Source organism: Haematobia irritans, chromosome 1 (assembly GCF_050003625.1).
Source record: "Haematobia irritans isolate KBUSLIRL chromosome 1, ASM5000362v1, whole genome shotgun sequence".
Lineage (NCBI taxonomy): Eukaryota > Metazoa > Arthropoda > Insecta > Diptera > Muscidae > Haematobia > Haematobia irritans.
The window spans coordinates 36,395,538-36,413,503 of NC_134397.1; the positions used below are offsets into that span (position 1 = coordinate 36,395,538).

Consider the following 17,966-nt stretch of genomic DNA (forward strand, 5'->3'; position numbering starts at 1 on the left):
AATATCTTATTTTGAAGTATTTGATCAAACTTTTGTGGTTAGCATGTTTTTTCTTCGATGGATGAATGATCCATCCGAAAAATTCGTGGGTGTATAAGTATCCCTTGTATTGTAAACGTGTCGAATTTTAACTGTTTTAACGATTTTAACTTGCATCAATAAGGGAAAATTACTACTTCCGCAAAAAGGGAGGAATTACTCACAACGGACCTTGATAGTATGAAATAACACGAAAATTCAAAATTTTGAGGGTATTGAATTTAAAATAAATTTGCTAAAAAAAATTTATCAAAAAAAAATTTTCTACAGACATTTTCTCAAAATTTTATTTTTATAGAAAATTTGTCACAATTTTATTACTATAGAATAATTTGTTAAAATTTTATTTCTATAGGAAAATTTGTCAAAATTTTATCTCTATAGACAATTTTGTCAAAATTTTATTTCTATAGGAAATTTTGTCAAAATATTATTTCTATAGAAAATTTTGTCAAAATTTTATTTCTATAGAAAATTTTTTTCAAAATTAGATTTCCATATAAAAATGTTGTCAAAATTTTATTTCTATAGAAAATTTTGTTAAAATTTTATTTCTATAGAAAATTTTGTCAAAATTTTATTTCTATAGAAAATTTTGTCAAATTTTAATTTCCATAGAAAATGTTATCAAAATTTTATTTCCATAAAAAAATTTGTCAAAATTTTATTTCTATAGGAAATTGTGTCAAAATTTTATTTCTATAGACAATTTTGTCATAATTCTATTTCTATAGGAAATTTTCTCAAAATTTTATTTCTATATAAAATTTTTTTAAAATTAGAATTCCATAGAAAATTTTGTCAAAATTTTATTTCTGTAGAAAATTTTATCTAAATTTTAATTCTAAAGAAAATTTTGCCAAAACCTTATTTCTATAGAAAAATTTCTTAAAATTTTATTTCTATGGAAAATTTTGTCAAAATATTTTTTCCATAGAAAATTTTGTCAAAATTTTATTTCCATAGAAAATTTTGTCAAAATTTTATTTCTCATAGAAAATTTTGTCAAAATTTTATTTCTATAGAAAATTTTGTCAAAATTTTATTTCTATAGAAAATGTTCTCAAAATTTTATTTCTATAGAAAGTTTTGTCAAAACCTTATTTCTATAGAAAATTTTTCTTGAAATTTTATTTCTACAGAAAATTTTGTCAAAATTTTATTTCCATAGAAAATTTTGTCAAAATTTTATTTCTCATAGAAAATTTTGTCAAAATTTTATTTCTATAGAAAATTTTGTCAAAACCTTATTTCTATAGAAAATTTTCTTAACATTTTATTTCTATAGAAAATTTTGTCAAAATTTTATTTCTCATAGAAAATTTTGTCAAAATTTTATTTCTCATAGAAAATTTTGTCAAAATTTTATTTCCATAAAAAATTTTTTTAAAATTTTATTTCTATAAAAAATTTAGTCAAAATTTTATTTCTATAGAAAATTTTGTCAAAATTTTATTTCTATAGAAAATTTAGTCAAAATTTTATTTCTATAGAAAATTTTGGCAAAATTGTATTTCTGTAGTGAACTTACTTCTTTTGTAAAAATTTTATTTCTATAGGAAATTTTGTCAAAATATTACTTCTATAAAAAATTTTGTAGACATTTTATTTCTATAGAAAATTTAGGTATCTCTTATTTGGAGAGGAACTGTTTGCAAAATCTACCAAAACATCTAGAATTTTACTAATTTACCAAACTGTAAAAAATCTATCAGTTTTGGTAGAATTCTACCATGTGTTGGCAATCATGTCGGTCTGCAAGCAAATTTTTGTGATCAAACTCTGGGTCGCGGTTTTAGTCCAATCGACTTAAACTTTCACACAAATATGTGTTTTGTGTCAGAATAGAACCCTATTGAGTTTGGAAGAAATCGGTTCACAATTAGATATAGCTACCATATAGCCCGATTTAGACTCATATGACCACCGAAGGTCAAAATTTCACTCCGTTTTACTTGAAATTTTGCAAAAAAAAGTATAATTAATGTTTTAGTAATGTATATATTTTTCCGATTTGGGCAAATATGGCTAAAATACTCACATTTTCATTTAAAAATCGGCGCTGCTAAGTCGAAAACTTGTGAAACTGACTCAAATTTTCTTATAAATTCACTTTTGCGAAATTGCATAAAAATGGCTTAAGTTTTAAATATTTCTCTAATTATTTTACTAATATTGTACTCCAACTCAGGGCATTAGCTGATTTAAATTTTGAATCTGTAGGTTTGCTATAATTTTTGGACATCTTTGATTCATTAGTCTACCACAAAAATATTTACACTGTTTAATTACCATAGAAACTCAAAGCAAACCATTCTTAAATCAAAAGACTTAAGAAACAAACTTGTTGTACTCATTCTGCGGTCTCTTACAAAAATATTTTGAGTACATTCATTTATTACCATGTTAAGTTTATTATCTGCTAAAAGAGGATGATTTAAATAGAAAATCAACTAAGTGTTAATGAATCGTTTAGCAAATTAAATATTTGAATTCAAGGAAAACTTCATGTCATCTTAAGAAATATTACGCTGTCCTAAAATTATGATCATGAACTATATGCCATAATGGGTTGGTTGGCACAACGACATATGTATTGCATAACTAAAGAGTGTAAATTTGAAGATATTGTGTGGGTGTAATTTCAAAATAAAATTAATATGACTTTAAATAATTGATTTAAATGTCACACGGTTTGAAAATGTTAAGGTATTCAATTTTGATATATTGGATAGTTAAAAAAATCTTCTTATTTTTACTCAAACTTCCAAAGCCTTTACAAAAGAACTTCCATGGAAGTGAAATATATGCTGTTGGGTTTAAGCACCCAGCAAAAAATATTAGAAGTTCTTCTGAAGACACAACTTTAAAAACACTTCCAGAAATGTCCTCCCAAGGATGTTCTTCATTTTAACTACATAAGAAGTTCTTTTAATTCATTTTTTTATAACTCGCTATTTTTCATATTTTTAATGTGTAATTTTAACTTTTTTTGTTGCAAATAGGTCAAAAACAGAGTAAAAATTAATAAAATCTACAAATAATAATATAATAATAATTTTTTAAAATATTTTAGACAAGCATTAGAATGTATTAAAAATCATAAAAAATACAAAAATTATTTATTTGGCAAAATATCACAATAGTTTTTAATGCACATCGAAAATATTGAATTTGGATGTTTCTTATATGTGGAAATGTTTCTTATATCTGGAAAAGGGAGAACATTTTTTTTTTTCAAAATATATTTTTTTTTTAAATTAATAACTGAATTTGCCACTAAAATATCAATGTCAAAACTTATACAACAAACATGCTTCAAGACAAAGATTGACACGAATATGGTATTAACCCCCAAAAATCTTAAACAAGCCCTATTAAAATCACGAATGACAGTATGCAAACTACTGGGCATTTGGCGATGCTACGCCATGGTAATTTGCAACTTGACTTGCCAAAACGTCATGATACTTCGGGGTATAGCGCCTAGTGCTTGAATACTGGAACACAGCTACCGGTTAAACGTCTCAACTAAATTGCTATTGAAAAGCTCGATGGCTTTGTTGGCATAGTAGCCCCAACATTACTGAAATGTAATGGCGACCGCAATCGGTGTTTTGCATGTTGGGAGCTTAGAAGGTTTTGAATAAAGCAACACAACATGTCGTTGAAGGTTTACAAAAGCATCCAGAGTTTGTAAAAAAAATAATAAAATGGGTTTTATGTAAATTACAGAATTACCGGGTGACCCCAAACACCCAAGCAAGTCAACTATAAAGAAATATCTTTTTTTTTTGAAAGACCCCACAGAAAAAGCCACAACATGTATGAAAAACCATTTGAATGAGTGACTGCTTGGACACTTTTTATAAACAAATTAATTTTGATTATAGTCCACTCAACAACTCATCACTACCACCACAGGCATCATCATCATCACACAAAAAGTGTCTTGGAGTGCTTAAGATTGGTTTTGTGTTGATATTTTACTCTCATATCAAAAGGGGCTTACTTTATTTACCTATTTGTTTTGTTGTTGGGCAATTAATAATAATCTTGTCAATTTGATAAAATTTACTTTATGGCTCAAAACAATCCAATAACGGATGGTGTGACCTATTCAAAATATAATTAAAATAAAATAATTACTAGATTAGGTGTTTCCATCTGGGGGTATCTAAAACTAAATTAGCTGTCATTTTTGACGATTCTCCACCTTTATCTATACAAAGGGCTTTTTAAGTGATACTTATTATGAAATTGGAATGTTGCTAGCTTTGTTTGACCTTAATTAGAAATTCTTTGGTGGCCGCTTCAACAAAATTTCCTTGAACATCGATCATGCCAAAATCATGGTCTTAACTATCTCCAAATACAGCATTTTGTTTTTTTTTACACGCATTGAAAATTAATATGCTTCCAACATTAATTATTGTAATTAATATAAGACAATGAAGTTGAAGCCAAATTATCAATCTAAATTGTCCATCTCTTTCCCCACACATTATTTATACAGCCTCTAATATTTCACTGTCATATACCCAATTATAGTTGATATCATTATCTTTGAACCTACAAAAATTTGAAAAAGAAATATATAATATAAAAAAAATTAATTAATCTTTTAGACTGGCGGTATTAATGAACAATGTTGTTTTTCCAGGTTGTTTGTTTTAATATTGTGTATTTTTAGATATAGCCATTTTTAAACATTTTATAATGAATTAGCTATTAAATGCGGTTATTATTATTATTGACACGCGAAACCATTTTATTGAAGTTGATAATGAAAGGGAAATAATAGAAGGATTGATTGATATCCATAATGGAGATTAAAATAACCCTTCAAGAATGTTCAAAGAAAAAAATTCGATAAAAATATTTCCATTTAAAATGCTGATTGAAATCAAAAGGTGTTTTATTTTTATTCTGATTAATTGCAATAATTAGAATAAAAAATAAATAAGTAGAAATAAAAAATTGATTAAAAACTGAATTGATTTCCACGGCAGTTTACTTTTTTTTTCGGTGTATACATATTGCCTTTCATTCCACTGAAATGTGATGTAAAAAAAATATTTTTAAAGTAATTCAATGACAATCGATATAAAAACACAGCGAATATGCGGTAGTTTTTTACAAATCAATACGGAAACTACTTTAAAATCAAAAGACTTAAGAAACGAACGTCATACTTAACATACCCATAAAAGACTTAAGAGACAAGCGGTTTACTACACAAAAGATAAACACGTCGTAGTATGTGAAAAATTGTTATATATACTCTTCGATTCGAAATTAAAGGATAATAATAAAAATAAATAAATTTCAAATTTCGCATCCAAATAGTTTGCTTATTTACCTTTCTCTATTACTTTCACTGTCATTTATTAATAAATAGCTAAGTGAACTACCAAAAACAAGGTGTGATGCCACCCAGCCAGAAACCAGTTTATTCACACTACAAATTTTAGTTAATTAAATAGACAGGTTTGAATAAAATTTTTATTATAAATTTATTAATATTTTTTTTTTGTTTGCTACATTATAGAAAGTTTCTACACTCAAAAAAAGTGAAACCTATATGGCACTAAAACCAATTTAATTCTATTTTAGTTCATGGAGTTATTATATTTTGAGAAAGTTTACTGGACTTTAAAATTTTTTTGTGTACGTTAGTTAAATGAACCAAAAAAAGTGGGAAAAATTATACACAAACGAAGCATAAAGATTTCCCAAATTCGTGTTTTTTGTATATTTTACCAATAATACGTTCTTCAAACTACAAAGCATACAAAATTAATTATGTCTGCACAGAAAAAAAGGTGTCTTGTTAATTTTAGGACCAGTTTAACTTCCACATAGTTCAAAAAATTTACTGTAATATAGTTCATTTTTCGTAACCACTGCGAAAATTAACTTAGCTAAAGGAAAACTTATAAAAATTCAGTAAATGTTTTTTAGTTCATTAACTACGAAATGGGACGGATTTTTCCATAAATAAATTTCCAATACAATAGTTAATGCATCGTTGATTGTATTATAAAAAGACATAGGCAATATAAAAATCTTACTACGAAATGTGGACAATTTACTAAGAAAAATTTTTGTATGGAAAAAAATTTTTGTAGTAAAAATTAACTTAACCACAGTACCGATTCGTATGGCGGCTTCCTACAGCTTATTTCGGTTTTTACTATAAGTTGGAGTATATTTCCTCACATTGAAAATTTTAGATAAAGTAGAATAAAAAGTAGTTAATTTAATCCTTGACGGGTGTATATAATTTTTTATGGATTCCTCGTAAATTTTGAATATATTTTACCTTATCCTATAGATAGAATACCAACTAATCAATAAACGTGATACTGGAAATTGAAGTGAGAAGAAATTATGAAATTATTGCATCATCTTTTTTTTGTTTGTGTTTGTTATTGCGATGATGTTATGGAATGTGTGTTGTTGGTATCTTTTGTGGTGATAGTTGTTTTGTTGCAATAGCGAGATCAGAAAGGGATCATGTGTGTGTGGAGTTGTTTTTCTTTACATATGTGTCCTTTATGACTATTTGTGTCTTTGAGTTTTATTGGTGCATTCAGTTCTGTTGATGCATTTATGAAGCGCACACGTGGTGCGCTTGCGTGCGGTATTTGTGTTTATTAATAAAAATACATTTATTTCGTAACATTTTAGAAACTGATAAGTGAATGGTGTGATGTTAGAGAAAACAAAAACACTTTATATTGATAAAAAATAAATAACTCTAAAATAAATCACATATTAAGAAACTGTATATTTCTATTAATAATTTAAAATTAGTGCGGTTTTAAATTGGTTTACATAAAAATATTCATAATGAGTGGTAATAAAATGGTCTATATTTACTCTACATCTGGATCACAGTACAATTTTTTGAGTCTATATTTTTATGTTATAGCGAGTCCTTAAGGTGTGTAGTAAGTTCGAGTTTAGGTGCTAAAATCAGAAATAAATCAGTAAGAAAAGTATAAAATTATACGCCTTCGATGCAAATTTAAATATAACTTGATGGAGAATAGCTCGAAACAAGTTTTTTATAAAGTTTATATTCTTTAAATGGATTACACGATTAAGAACAGAAAATCGTTTTTAAAATTAAAAAACGCTGTTTTTTAATTTAATATGATGAATTGTTTTCAAGTTATTCCAATATATATAGCGGAAGTGCCTTAATTTTGAACATAACCGTATATCTCAAAAAGTCGACCTCTTAAAAAAAACAAGTGTAAATTTGGATTCAGCAACCTCAAATTACTAAAAATTTGATATAAATTTTAAATGAACACAAAAACGGTTCAATTTTGTTCCCATGTATTTCTAAAGAAAACTAATCATGAAAAATTGGGATTTTAGCCACTAAACTCGAACTTAATATCCACCATAAATACTAAATGCTATATTGACAAGTGGAAATTATATCTAATTTTATAATATTTTTATTTCATTTATATTCTGAGAAGGATTTCAAAAATGTCCCATTTGTGCATGGATATGATTCCACTAATGTAGTAATTGGATGATTTTTTTCAATGTGGTAAGTTTTTCGTCCATTTGTAATAAAGCCAAAATTTCTATTTATTAAAAATAATTTTCATTGCAGGATGACAGCAAATCTAATGGTATTTTTTGGAATCTTCTTACTGTTTAATGCTAACTAAGCTGATATCCCTATTGGCTCTAAGAAAATTCTCTTGTAAGTTAAAGATCAAAATACCATAGAATTTGATAATATTTTTATATTTCATATACCTTTTTAACTTCAGAGGCTTATGACGCAAATCCACACAACAAAAACTAGCGAAATCGGTGAAATTGGACAAAAATGAAATGAAAATAGCAACTTATGGCATATATCTTTCATATGGATAGAAAATGGAAATTGATATTAATTAGTTTCATTCTACTAACATAGAATATTACTCTTTTGAAGAAGCAATTACTAACTACCGAAAAGTAACAACATACAGCGTACAAATAAAAACATTTCTTTTATTGTATATCATAAGCCATAGTTTTATGTAATATAATAATATTTTTTTAAAATAAAATACTGGTAGTTATGAAAAATTGTCTTATATTGTACGAAAAATTTCTTAGTTGCATACAGGCTTGTTGTACCTTTAATTCCTCAATTTATTTACTTCTTTGAAAATTATACTGATAAATAGTTTATTTGAAACCAATTTCTAAATATAGGATTCCCAAAAACTTGTTCATTTTTCCGGATAGCAGGAATATTTTGAATGAGTGTAAGTACATTCTTCCCTCAGCGTAGTAAGAATGAACTAAAATACGATGCAATACATAAACTTATTTATAAGAAAATCATGAACTTATTTAGATGAAAAAAATCTTTGGCGCCAAATCATGGTCATTCTTACTATGGGTTAGTTCATTTTTCGTAAACAATAGTAAACTTTTTTTTCGGTGTGGTAAATTTTCTTAAATTTGTCGAAAAATACCCAGCAAAAAAAGCGTCGCCAAAAAAGTACTGAAAATGTGCTTTTTGGATCCGGAAGTGGTGCAAAATTGACGCAGAAGCGATGAATTTAATATGGGCTTGTCATAGGACGTATGTCCTCTATTTCAACAGCCGTTGTACTAAATTTGCATCACTAATTAAGAGGTGATCCCAACTCAGTGTTTTGGATGTGAATTACAAAAATGTGTGGATGTGAATTACAAAAATGTGCCAAACAAATATTTTTCTATGATTTTTTTGCATTCTAACGCTTGTCTGAAACGTTTGACCTCAAATATTTTCAAAAATTCTCAATATTTAGCATTTTTTCGACAAAAGTTTAATAACTTGTAACATATTACTAATTTTTACCCCGTTTTTAACCTATTTAAAACAAAACAGGTAGGGAAAGCCTAAAGTCGGAAGGAGCCGATCTTAACACCTTTAAATTTGTTAGGAGCTGTATAAAGGTTTACAGTCGACTCCGCTTTACTGAAACGTTAAAAATGCAGCCATTTAATTTCAGTTATCCGAAGTTTTTGCTAAAGCGGACTACGGATAACTGAAAAAAACTTCCAGTAATGCGAACTTCGGATAACTGAAAAAGTTTCAGTAAAGCGGACTCCGTATAACTGGAAAAAAATCAACTCAATTTCAGTTAACCGAACTTATGACCAATGCTATGTACATAAAATAATAAAAACAAGGTGTTTGATTCCGTGTGTGTGCCATCTACAATTTTACCTTTCAGTTGATTTTATTTACAGAGTGATTTAAACTGTTTTGAAAGTGCCATCTTCACTTGAAATAAAGCGTTCTCAATACGGAGAAGAAAATGTACTCTCTCTCAATAGCGAGAATGTGGCATTTTCAGTAAAGCGAAGTCATACTAATGTGACGAAACTCATTTGAACACAAAAAACTTTTCAGTAATCCGATTTTTTCAGTTAAGCGGAGTTTCACTAAAGCGGAGTAATTTAAATGAAATGGACAGAAAAAACAACTGGGGAATGCGATCGATTTCAGTTATCCGAGGTTTTTCAGTAAAGCGCATTGCGCTAAAGCGGAGTCGACTGTATTTTCCCATATACAAACATTTCAATATCAACCTTTTTGTTTTTTTTTGTTTTTTAACTTTCACAAAATGTCTAGACTCAAAATTTAAAAAAATATTGGAAATATTTAAATTGCATAAAATTTCACAAATCTTCATTTATGATTTATAGAGTAAAGGTAAATTTTAGTAATTTAGTAATAGTGACGATTTTACAAGAAACATGTTGGTATTTTGGCCATATTTGTTAAAAATCGGAAGAACATATATATGGGGGCTTTGTCTAATTCTTAGCCGATTTTGATCAAATTTGGCATACATTGCTAAAATTTTAATTGAACTCTCACTACAAAACATCAAAATTTTCGAAATGAAACTTTGGCCTCCGTTGTCATATGAATCTAAATCGGACGAAAGATATATATGGGAGTTATATCTAAATTTGAACCGATTTTAACCAACTTTGGCATGTGTTGCAAGAATGTTAGTCCTACTGTCTATGCAAAACTTCAAGTAAATTGGAGTGAAATTTTCACCTCTGGTAGATATATAGTAGATATATCTAAATCTGAACCAATTTCAACTAAATTTGGCATGCTAGTAAAAATGTTATTTCCATTCCCTGTTCACAATTTTAAGTAAATCGGTGGTCATATCTGTAAATCGGATGACAGATATATATGTGAGCTATATATAAATCTGAACCGATTTCTACTCCTTGTTCTACTCCTTGTTCAAAATTTTACGTAACTCGGGGTAAAACTTTGGCCTCTGGTGCCATAGGAGTTTAAATCGGGCGAAAGCTATATATGAGAGCTATATCTAAATCTGAACCGATTACAATGAACTTCGATGTGCATATTTATAATGTTAATTCTACTCCCTGTGCAAAATTTCACGTAAATCGGAACAAAAGATTGACCTCTGGGCCCATAGGAGCTATATCTAAATCTAAACCGATTTCAACCAAATTCGGTACGCATATTTATAATTTCATCTAAATCGGAACAAGAGATTGGCCTCTGAGGCCATAGGAGAGTAAATCGGGTGAAAGCTATATATGAGAACTATATTTCAATCTGAACCGATTTGACTGATATTTTGCAAAATTTACGAGACTCACAAAATATTCGATTATACGAAATTGGATCGGTTGATAAATACGTCATTTCTGACCAGATCGGTTATAAATATATATGACAGCTATATCTAAATCTCAAGCGATTTTTTCCAAAATCAATAGGGACCGTCTTTGAGACGGAAAAGGACCCTATGACAAATTTGAGGACGATCGGACTTAAACTCCGAGCTGGACTTTGCACACAAAAATACATCAAGAGACAGCCAGACAGACGGACATCGCTAAATCGACTCAGAATTTAATTCTAAGCCCATCGGTATAACAAAATCAATAGGGATCGTCTTTGAGCCGAAGAAAGACCCTACGGCAAATTTCAGGACGATCGGACTTAAACTGCTAGCTGGTCTTTGCACACAAAAATACATCAAGAGATAGCCAGACAGACAGACGGACATCGCTAAATCGACTCAGAATTTAATTCTAAGCCGATCGGTATACTAAAAGATGGGTCTATGACTACTCCTTCTCAGCGTTACATACAAATGCACAAACTTATTAAACAGGGTATACAGGGTTCACCACAGTAGTGGTGAAGGGTATAAAAAGTTAAAATTGCCCATTAAAAATATGAAAAAGGTGAGTTATAAAAAATTGAATTATAAAAACGTCCTGGGTATTTAATTTTACCTCTAAAATTGAACTAAAATTTCAAAAATTAACCAAAACATTCATTCCTGGTGGGTTCACTGTTTTTAGAGTATATATTTATTTTACAAAATATACAATGTCCTCTTTAAAAAATTGGGTTTAACATTTGCTTTATAGAAAATTTTGTTTCCATAGAAAAAATTTTTTTTATATATTTTTTTTAATTGGACAGTAAAAATACTTGATAAAAAAAATTAATTGATTTCATTAACAAATTTCAATTAATATTTCAATTGACTAAATTTTTAGTTTGATTAAAAATTTATTGTTAGATTAAAAAGTTAATTGTATCAATTAATTTTTTAATTAAAAATTGTAAAATTTTCTATCATTGACTCAATTAACTTAATGTTTTTATCTTGACTAAAAAGTTAATTGTATCAATTAATTTATTCATTTTCAATTTTCAACGTCAATCAACTTTTTAATTGGAAATATTTTGGTGATATTTTTCTGTGTATGAGTATTATTGATGTTTTTTTTTAAATAAAAAAATCGTCAAAATGTTTTTTAGAATTTTTTTTCAAAATTTAGTTTAGTTTTTTTTTAGTTTTTTTTCAAAATTTAGTTTAGTTCTCGAATCTATTTTTATTTTTTTTTCGAAATATTTTTAAAATTCTTCAAAATTATGTTACTATAGGAGATGTTATTAATTTATTTTGTTTCTTGTTATGAAATCTCTTTAACGGCCATTTTCATGTAGCTCCGTTTTAACTACCAGTTAACAGAAAACAAACTGACAATATCTTCTCTCCGGTTAAGTTTAACAGAAAAATTTTCGGAAGTTAAGTTCTTAACTGACATAGGGAATATATAGGCAAAATGACAGATATGTCCATAGTGTGGTTTAAAAGTTCGTTAGCTAACGTAGCACTAACTGAGCTTCATGAAAATGGGGGTAAAACTATTAAACCTTTATTAAATTAAAATATTTCCCTTTACTTTCCATTTTGATAGAAGTGTCAATATTTCATTTTGGCAAATGTAGGTCACATCAAGAATTTTTGTTTTTTTTTATGATTTGTATTTTTATCATCATATCGATCTGGAGACCTTAATTCGTATAGACGCATAAATAATAAACCACTACAAACCATGTTTTCATACTAATCTACCATCTTCAATTTGTTAGTAAAATTTCTTTTGTTGTTATCTGAGATTTAATACAGTTCATGTTTTGTATTGTCTCGCATTTTTGGTTTCTTCTATATTTTGTCATGGTTTTTTGTTGCTAGTAATTTATGCGTATAATTTAGTTTTGAACTTTTAAGCATTCTTTTTTTTGTAGTGATCTACCGCCTTCCGATGATGATAGTCCATAGCCACAAACTACTCATGGTAGATTGTGATTAGTTTGTGTTAAAAATTCAATGGTTCTCCTTCGGCAATTTGCTTAAAACACGACCTTAACCTTATCTAAGAGAAAATGTTTTTTTCTTTTTTTATTTTATGGCAAATTTTATTAGGCCTATTCATTGTGATCTCAAACCAATGTATGTTTTGTGGGAATGAAGTTTTTTTTATTTTTTTTTTACGATTTAATTAAAGTTTTTTAGTACTTTGTCACCCATCCATTGTGAATTGTCATTAAGAGTAGTTTGTAATTACGCCCCTATGAACAAATTTTTTTATATAACGGCATAAGGTTATTTTAATTAAATGATCTGATGATGAATAGATCTTGATAAGTCACAATTTAATCCAATGAAGATAGAAAAAAAAACATATTTAGCGAATGTGTAAAATAAATTTACTAAAGTTTGTCTCTTAAGTCTTTAGTATTTTTCTCAATTACTTTGTGGTTTTCATACTTCCTCGTTGAATTGTTGGCTTATGAGTGTTTATATTGTCAATGTATGTTTTGTTGGATCATTATTATGTTTTTCCTGGAAGTAGTGACCATATTTCACTTTCGTTTGCTTAGATAATTTATGTGGGAAATTAAACGTTTACTAGTAGCTCTGAAAATATTACAAAGAAAATGTACGGTTTTCTATAGAAAAAACATTAAAATTAAAGTCTTCAGCGATTTAAAATTCCACATACACAGAAAAAATATTTCACTATAATTTTTCCAATTAAAATTTTAATTGTTATGTTTTAAAATTTCGACAAAATATAAATCGAAGGAATTTTCTACTGTAGTCCTATATTAAAACACACAAAAAACATTGTTTGTCTTCAATCACGAAATAAGTTGATTCAATTAATTTTTGAAATGTTTTCAATCACAGAAATGATAGAATCAATTAAAAAATTAATTGAAAGTCAATTAAAAATTAATTGATCCCATTAAAAAATGAATTGATGTTATTAATTTTTGTAATTGATTTTTGTTTCAATTAAAAAATTTGTTAAATCAATAAAATTTTTAATTGAATATTTTTTAAAACTCAATTAAGACTTTAATTGGAAAATTTTTCGTGAAATTTTTTCTGTGAACAGAGAAAACATTTTTTTTTTTTTTTGATTTAATCACGAAATTATTTGATCCAATTTTTTTAAACATTTTTAATTGAAATGCTTCAATCACCAAAGTGATAATATCAATCACATAAATAATTACAAATAAAAATATACTCGATTATTTTTAATAATTTTTTTTAATAATTTTTTTTAATAATTTTTTAATGGAAATGCTTCAATCAGAAAAATGATCATATCAATCCCATAAACAATTACAAAAAAATATACTCAATTAATATAATAATAATAGTAGGTTCAATTAATTGATTTTGCTCGGCAAACTCAATTATTGTTTAAATGAGGCAATCAATTATTTATTTTGATATTATTTATTTATTCATGTTTAGTGTATCTTTAGATTAAATAATTTTCTATTAATTTTAAAGTCAGTTCAACTTTCTTATGCATTGTCCGATTATAATTATAGTTGAATTTTTATTGGATTTTGAATCTAAATTTAATGAATATAGAAACTAAAAAAAATTAAACCGGAAAACATAAGTTTAAAATCAAATTAACTTTTCACTTGGAGATTTTAAAATGACAATTGCGATAAATTAATTTAATTAAAAACTAAATTATTAACTTTTTACTTCAAAATCACACAAATAATTATAAATAAAAATATATTCGATTAAATAATAATAGGATCAATTAATTGATGTTGGTCGGAGAACTCAATTATTATTTAATTGAGGCAATCAATTATTAATTGTGATATTATTTATATATTTATTTTTAGTTTACCTTTAGATGAAATAATTTTCTATTAATTTTATAGGCGGTTCAACTTTCTTATGCATTGTCCGATAATAATTATAGTTGGATTTTTATTGGATTTTGAGTCAAAATTTAATGAATATGGAAACTAATTATTCCGGAAAAAATTAATTTAAAATCAAAGTAAATTTTTACTTTGAAATATATTTTATTTAATTAAAATGATAATTTGGATAATTTAATTTAATTTGATTCAAAACCCAAATTATTTACTTTTTAATGGATAACATTTTCAAATTCAATTATTTGCTTTAATTGAAAATATTTTGGTGATATTTTTTCTGTGAATGTACTACACGTGCCAATTAAATCAATATTCTCTTCAGTCTATGATTTCTTGCACTTTAACCACTTTTTATATTAAAACATATGGTTTTAATATACATACTAAAGATTATGTTTAATGCTGTCAAAGTCTACAGATATTTGTGATGTTTAAGATTTGATTTATTATTAACTTTGAAACAATATTAACTAAATCTCAAATAATCATGCGAAATGTGTTTGTGTTTAACCACCTCTAAGTAAACTTTGTCCATATAATTAAAAAACTGAAAATCTATGACTTGATTGTTTTTTAATTGCTTATGGACAACGCATTATATATTTATGAATTAGCATTTTTATTTGTTGGAGTTGATGTTTAACCTCCGTTTTCATTAAAAATTCTATAAATGTTTCGTGATTGTAGTTCGCTTTTGTTTTATGAAGTTGTTTTAGAACAACCAATAATGGTAGTGATATATTCTTAAAGAATTCATTAATGTATATCGCATATTATTAAACCAAAAATAAATCAGTATGTTGCACTATATGCACTTGAGTAAATATTTAGTTATATTTGCCAATGTGTGAAAAGCTCTGTATACACTACAAAATTAGGTGGTCATATGATATGGATGAAAATTTGCCTACATGAAATATTGCCCATTGACTTATATACTTAAGTTGGTTCAGTGTAGGGTATCATGTAGTCGACTTCTGCTACATTTTTAAAATTTTTAAATGTTTCTAAAATATAGCTTATTCGATACGAATGAAATCGTTTCAGTTTTTTTCTTCCACGCTGTCGTTCTGCAATATTTGCCAATGGTTTTCAAGTTCAACAACTTCAGGTTTTTTTTTCTATATTGACCTAGGTCGTGACCATTATGCATAGAATAGAAACAATAACACTATCTTACAGTAGTCGCTAATCTTTTTTCGAGATGAATTAATTAGATATGTTAATATAGGAAGATATAAAATTGAGAATGTTATTGCTGTAGAAATTTTAAGCTGTTCTAATTTTGCCTACACAGAAAAAAAGTAAATAGTCTTGAGAAAAATGAACTACATTGTGTGAAAATTGGACCAATTTTTGAGATTTTTTATTTATTATTTATCTTTAATTATTTATCCAATTCCAACAAAAATTGATTTTTTTATATTTTAAACAAATCGAATTCGAATTTCCCCAATTCTGTTTATTTTTTTTTTTTTTGCAAAATCTTGATAGTCGAAAATTTAATTTTCTTTAAAATTAAAATGTAAGTCTAACTTCCCCAATTTTGTCGATTTTTATTAATCAAAAGGCCGACTCTCACTTTTTATTTTTTTTTTACAAAATGTTGATAGTCGATTTTTCTAAAACATCAAAACTCAATTAGCCAATTTTAGGAAAAAATAACAAATAAATTTAGACCAACTTGAAAAGTTGATAAATAGATTTAAATCGATTTTCAAAACTATCGAAAGTCGAACAAATTTTACAAAAAAAATTACCAAACAAAAATTTTATTATATAGACAATTTTGTCAAAATTTTATTTCTATAGAAAATTTAGTCAAAATTTTATTTCTATAGAAAATTTTGGCAAAATTTTATTTCTATAGAAATTTTTCAAAGTTTTATTTCTATAGAAAATGTTGTCAAACTTTTATTTCTACAGAAAATATTTTCACAATTTTATTTCTATAGAAAATTTTAACAAAATGAAATAAGATGTTGTTAAAAGAAATAAATTCTATAGAAAAAATTTTCAAAGTTTTATTTCTATAGAAAAATTTTGTCATTATTTTATTTCTATAGAAAATGTTGTCAAAATTTTATTTCTATAGAAAATTTTGTCAAAATTTTATTTCTATAGAAAAATTTGTCAAAATTTTATTTCTATAGAAAATTTTGTCACAATTTTATTTCTACAGAAAACTTTGTCAAAATTTTATTTCTGTAGAAAAGTTTGTCACAATTTTGTTTCTATAGAAAATTTTGTCAAAATTTTATTTCTATAGAAAATTTTATCAAAATTTTATTTCTATAGAAAATTTTGTCAAAATTTTTTTTTCATTTTAGGCTAAAGGTCGTTTATTCGATTTTTCTAAAACATCAAAACTCAATTAGCCAATTTTAGGAAATAATAACAAATAAATTTAGACCAACTTGAAAAGTTGATAAATAGATTTAAATCGATTTTCAAAACTATCGAAAGTCGAACACATTTCACAAAAAAAAATACCAAACAAAAATTTTATTATATGTATAGAAAATTTTGTGAAAATTTTATTCCTATAGATTTTTTTTTTCAAAGTTTAATTTCTATCGAAAATTTTGTCAAAATTTTATTTCTATAGAAAATTTTGTCAAAATTTTATTTCTATAGAAAATTTTGGCACAATTTTATTTCTATAGAAAATATTGTCAAAAATTTATTTATACAGAAAATGTTTTCACAATTTTATTTCTATAGAAAATTTTAACAAACTGAAATAAAATTTTGTTAAAAGAAATAAATTCTATATGAAATTTTTTCAAAATTTTATTTCTATAGAAACATTTTGTCAATATTTTATTTCTATAGAAAATGTTGTCAATATTTTATTTCTATAGAAAATTTTCTCAAAATTTTATTTCTATAGAAAATTTTGTCAAAATTCTATTTCTAAAGAAAATTTTGTCAAAATTTTATTTCTATAGAAAATTTTGTCAAAATTTAATTTCTACAGAAAATTTTGTCAAAATTTTATTTCTATAGAAAATTTTGTCAAAATTTTATTTCTATAGAAAATTTTGTCAAAATTTTATTTCTATAGAAAATTTTGTCAAAATTGTTGTTCTATAGAAAATTTTGTCAAAATTGTATTTCTATTAAAAATTTTATGAAAAATTTATTTCTTTAGAAAAGTTTATCAAAATTTTATTTCTATAGAAAATTTTATCAATAATTTATTTCTATAGAAAATTTTATCAAAATTTTATTACTATAGAAAATTTTATCAAAATTTTATTTCTATAGAAAATTTTGTCAAAATTTTATTTCTACAGGAAATTTTGTCAAGATTTTATTTCTATAGGAAATT

The 17,966-nt window shown here is 25.8% G+C and overlaps 1 protein-coding gene and 1 long non-coding RNA gene across 3 annotated transcripts in view; one reads left to right on the forward strand and one right to left on the reverse strand.

Annotated features, from left to right (window-relative positions):
• mtg (mind the gap) overlaps positions 1–17,966 on the reverse strand; it is a 78,406-nt gene that overhangs the window by 16,994 nt on the left and 43,446 nt on the right. The window lies entirely within an intron of this gene.
• LOC142238164 (uncharacterized) lies at positions 6,667–8,084 on the forward strand. The gene is made up of 4 exons (XR_012722670.1): positions 6,667–6,901; positions 7,539–7,612; positions 7,679–7,771; positions 7,842–8,084. It is a non-coding gene; the product is annotated as an uncharacterized LOC142238164 (long non-coding RNA).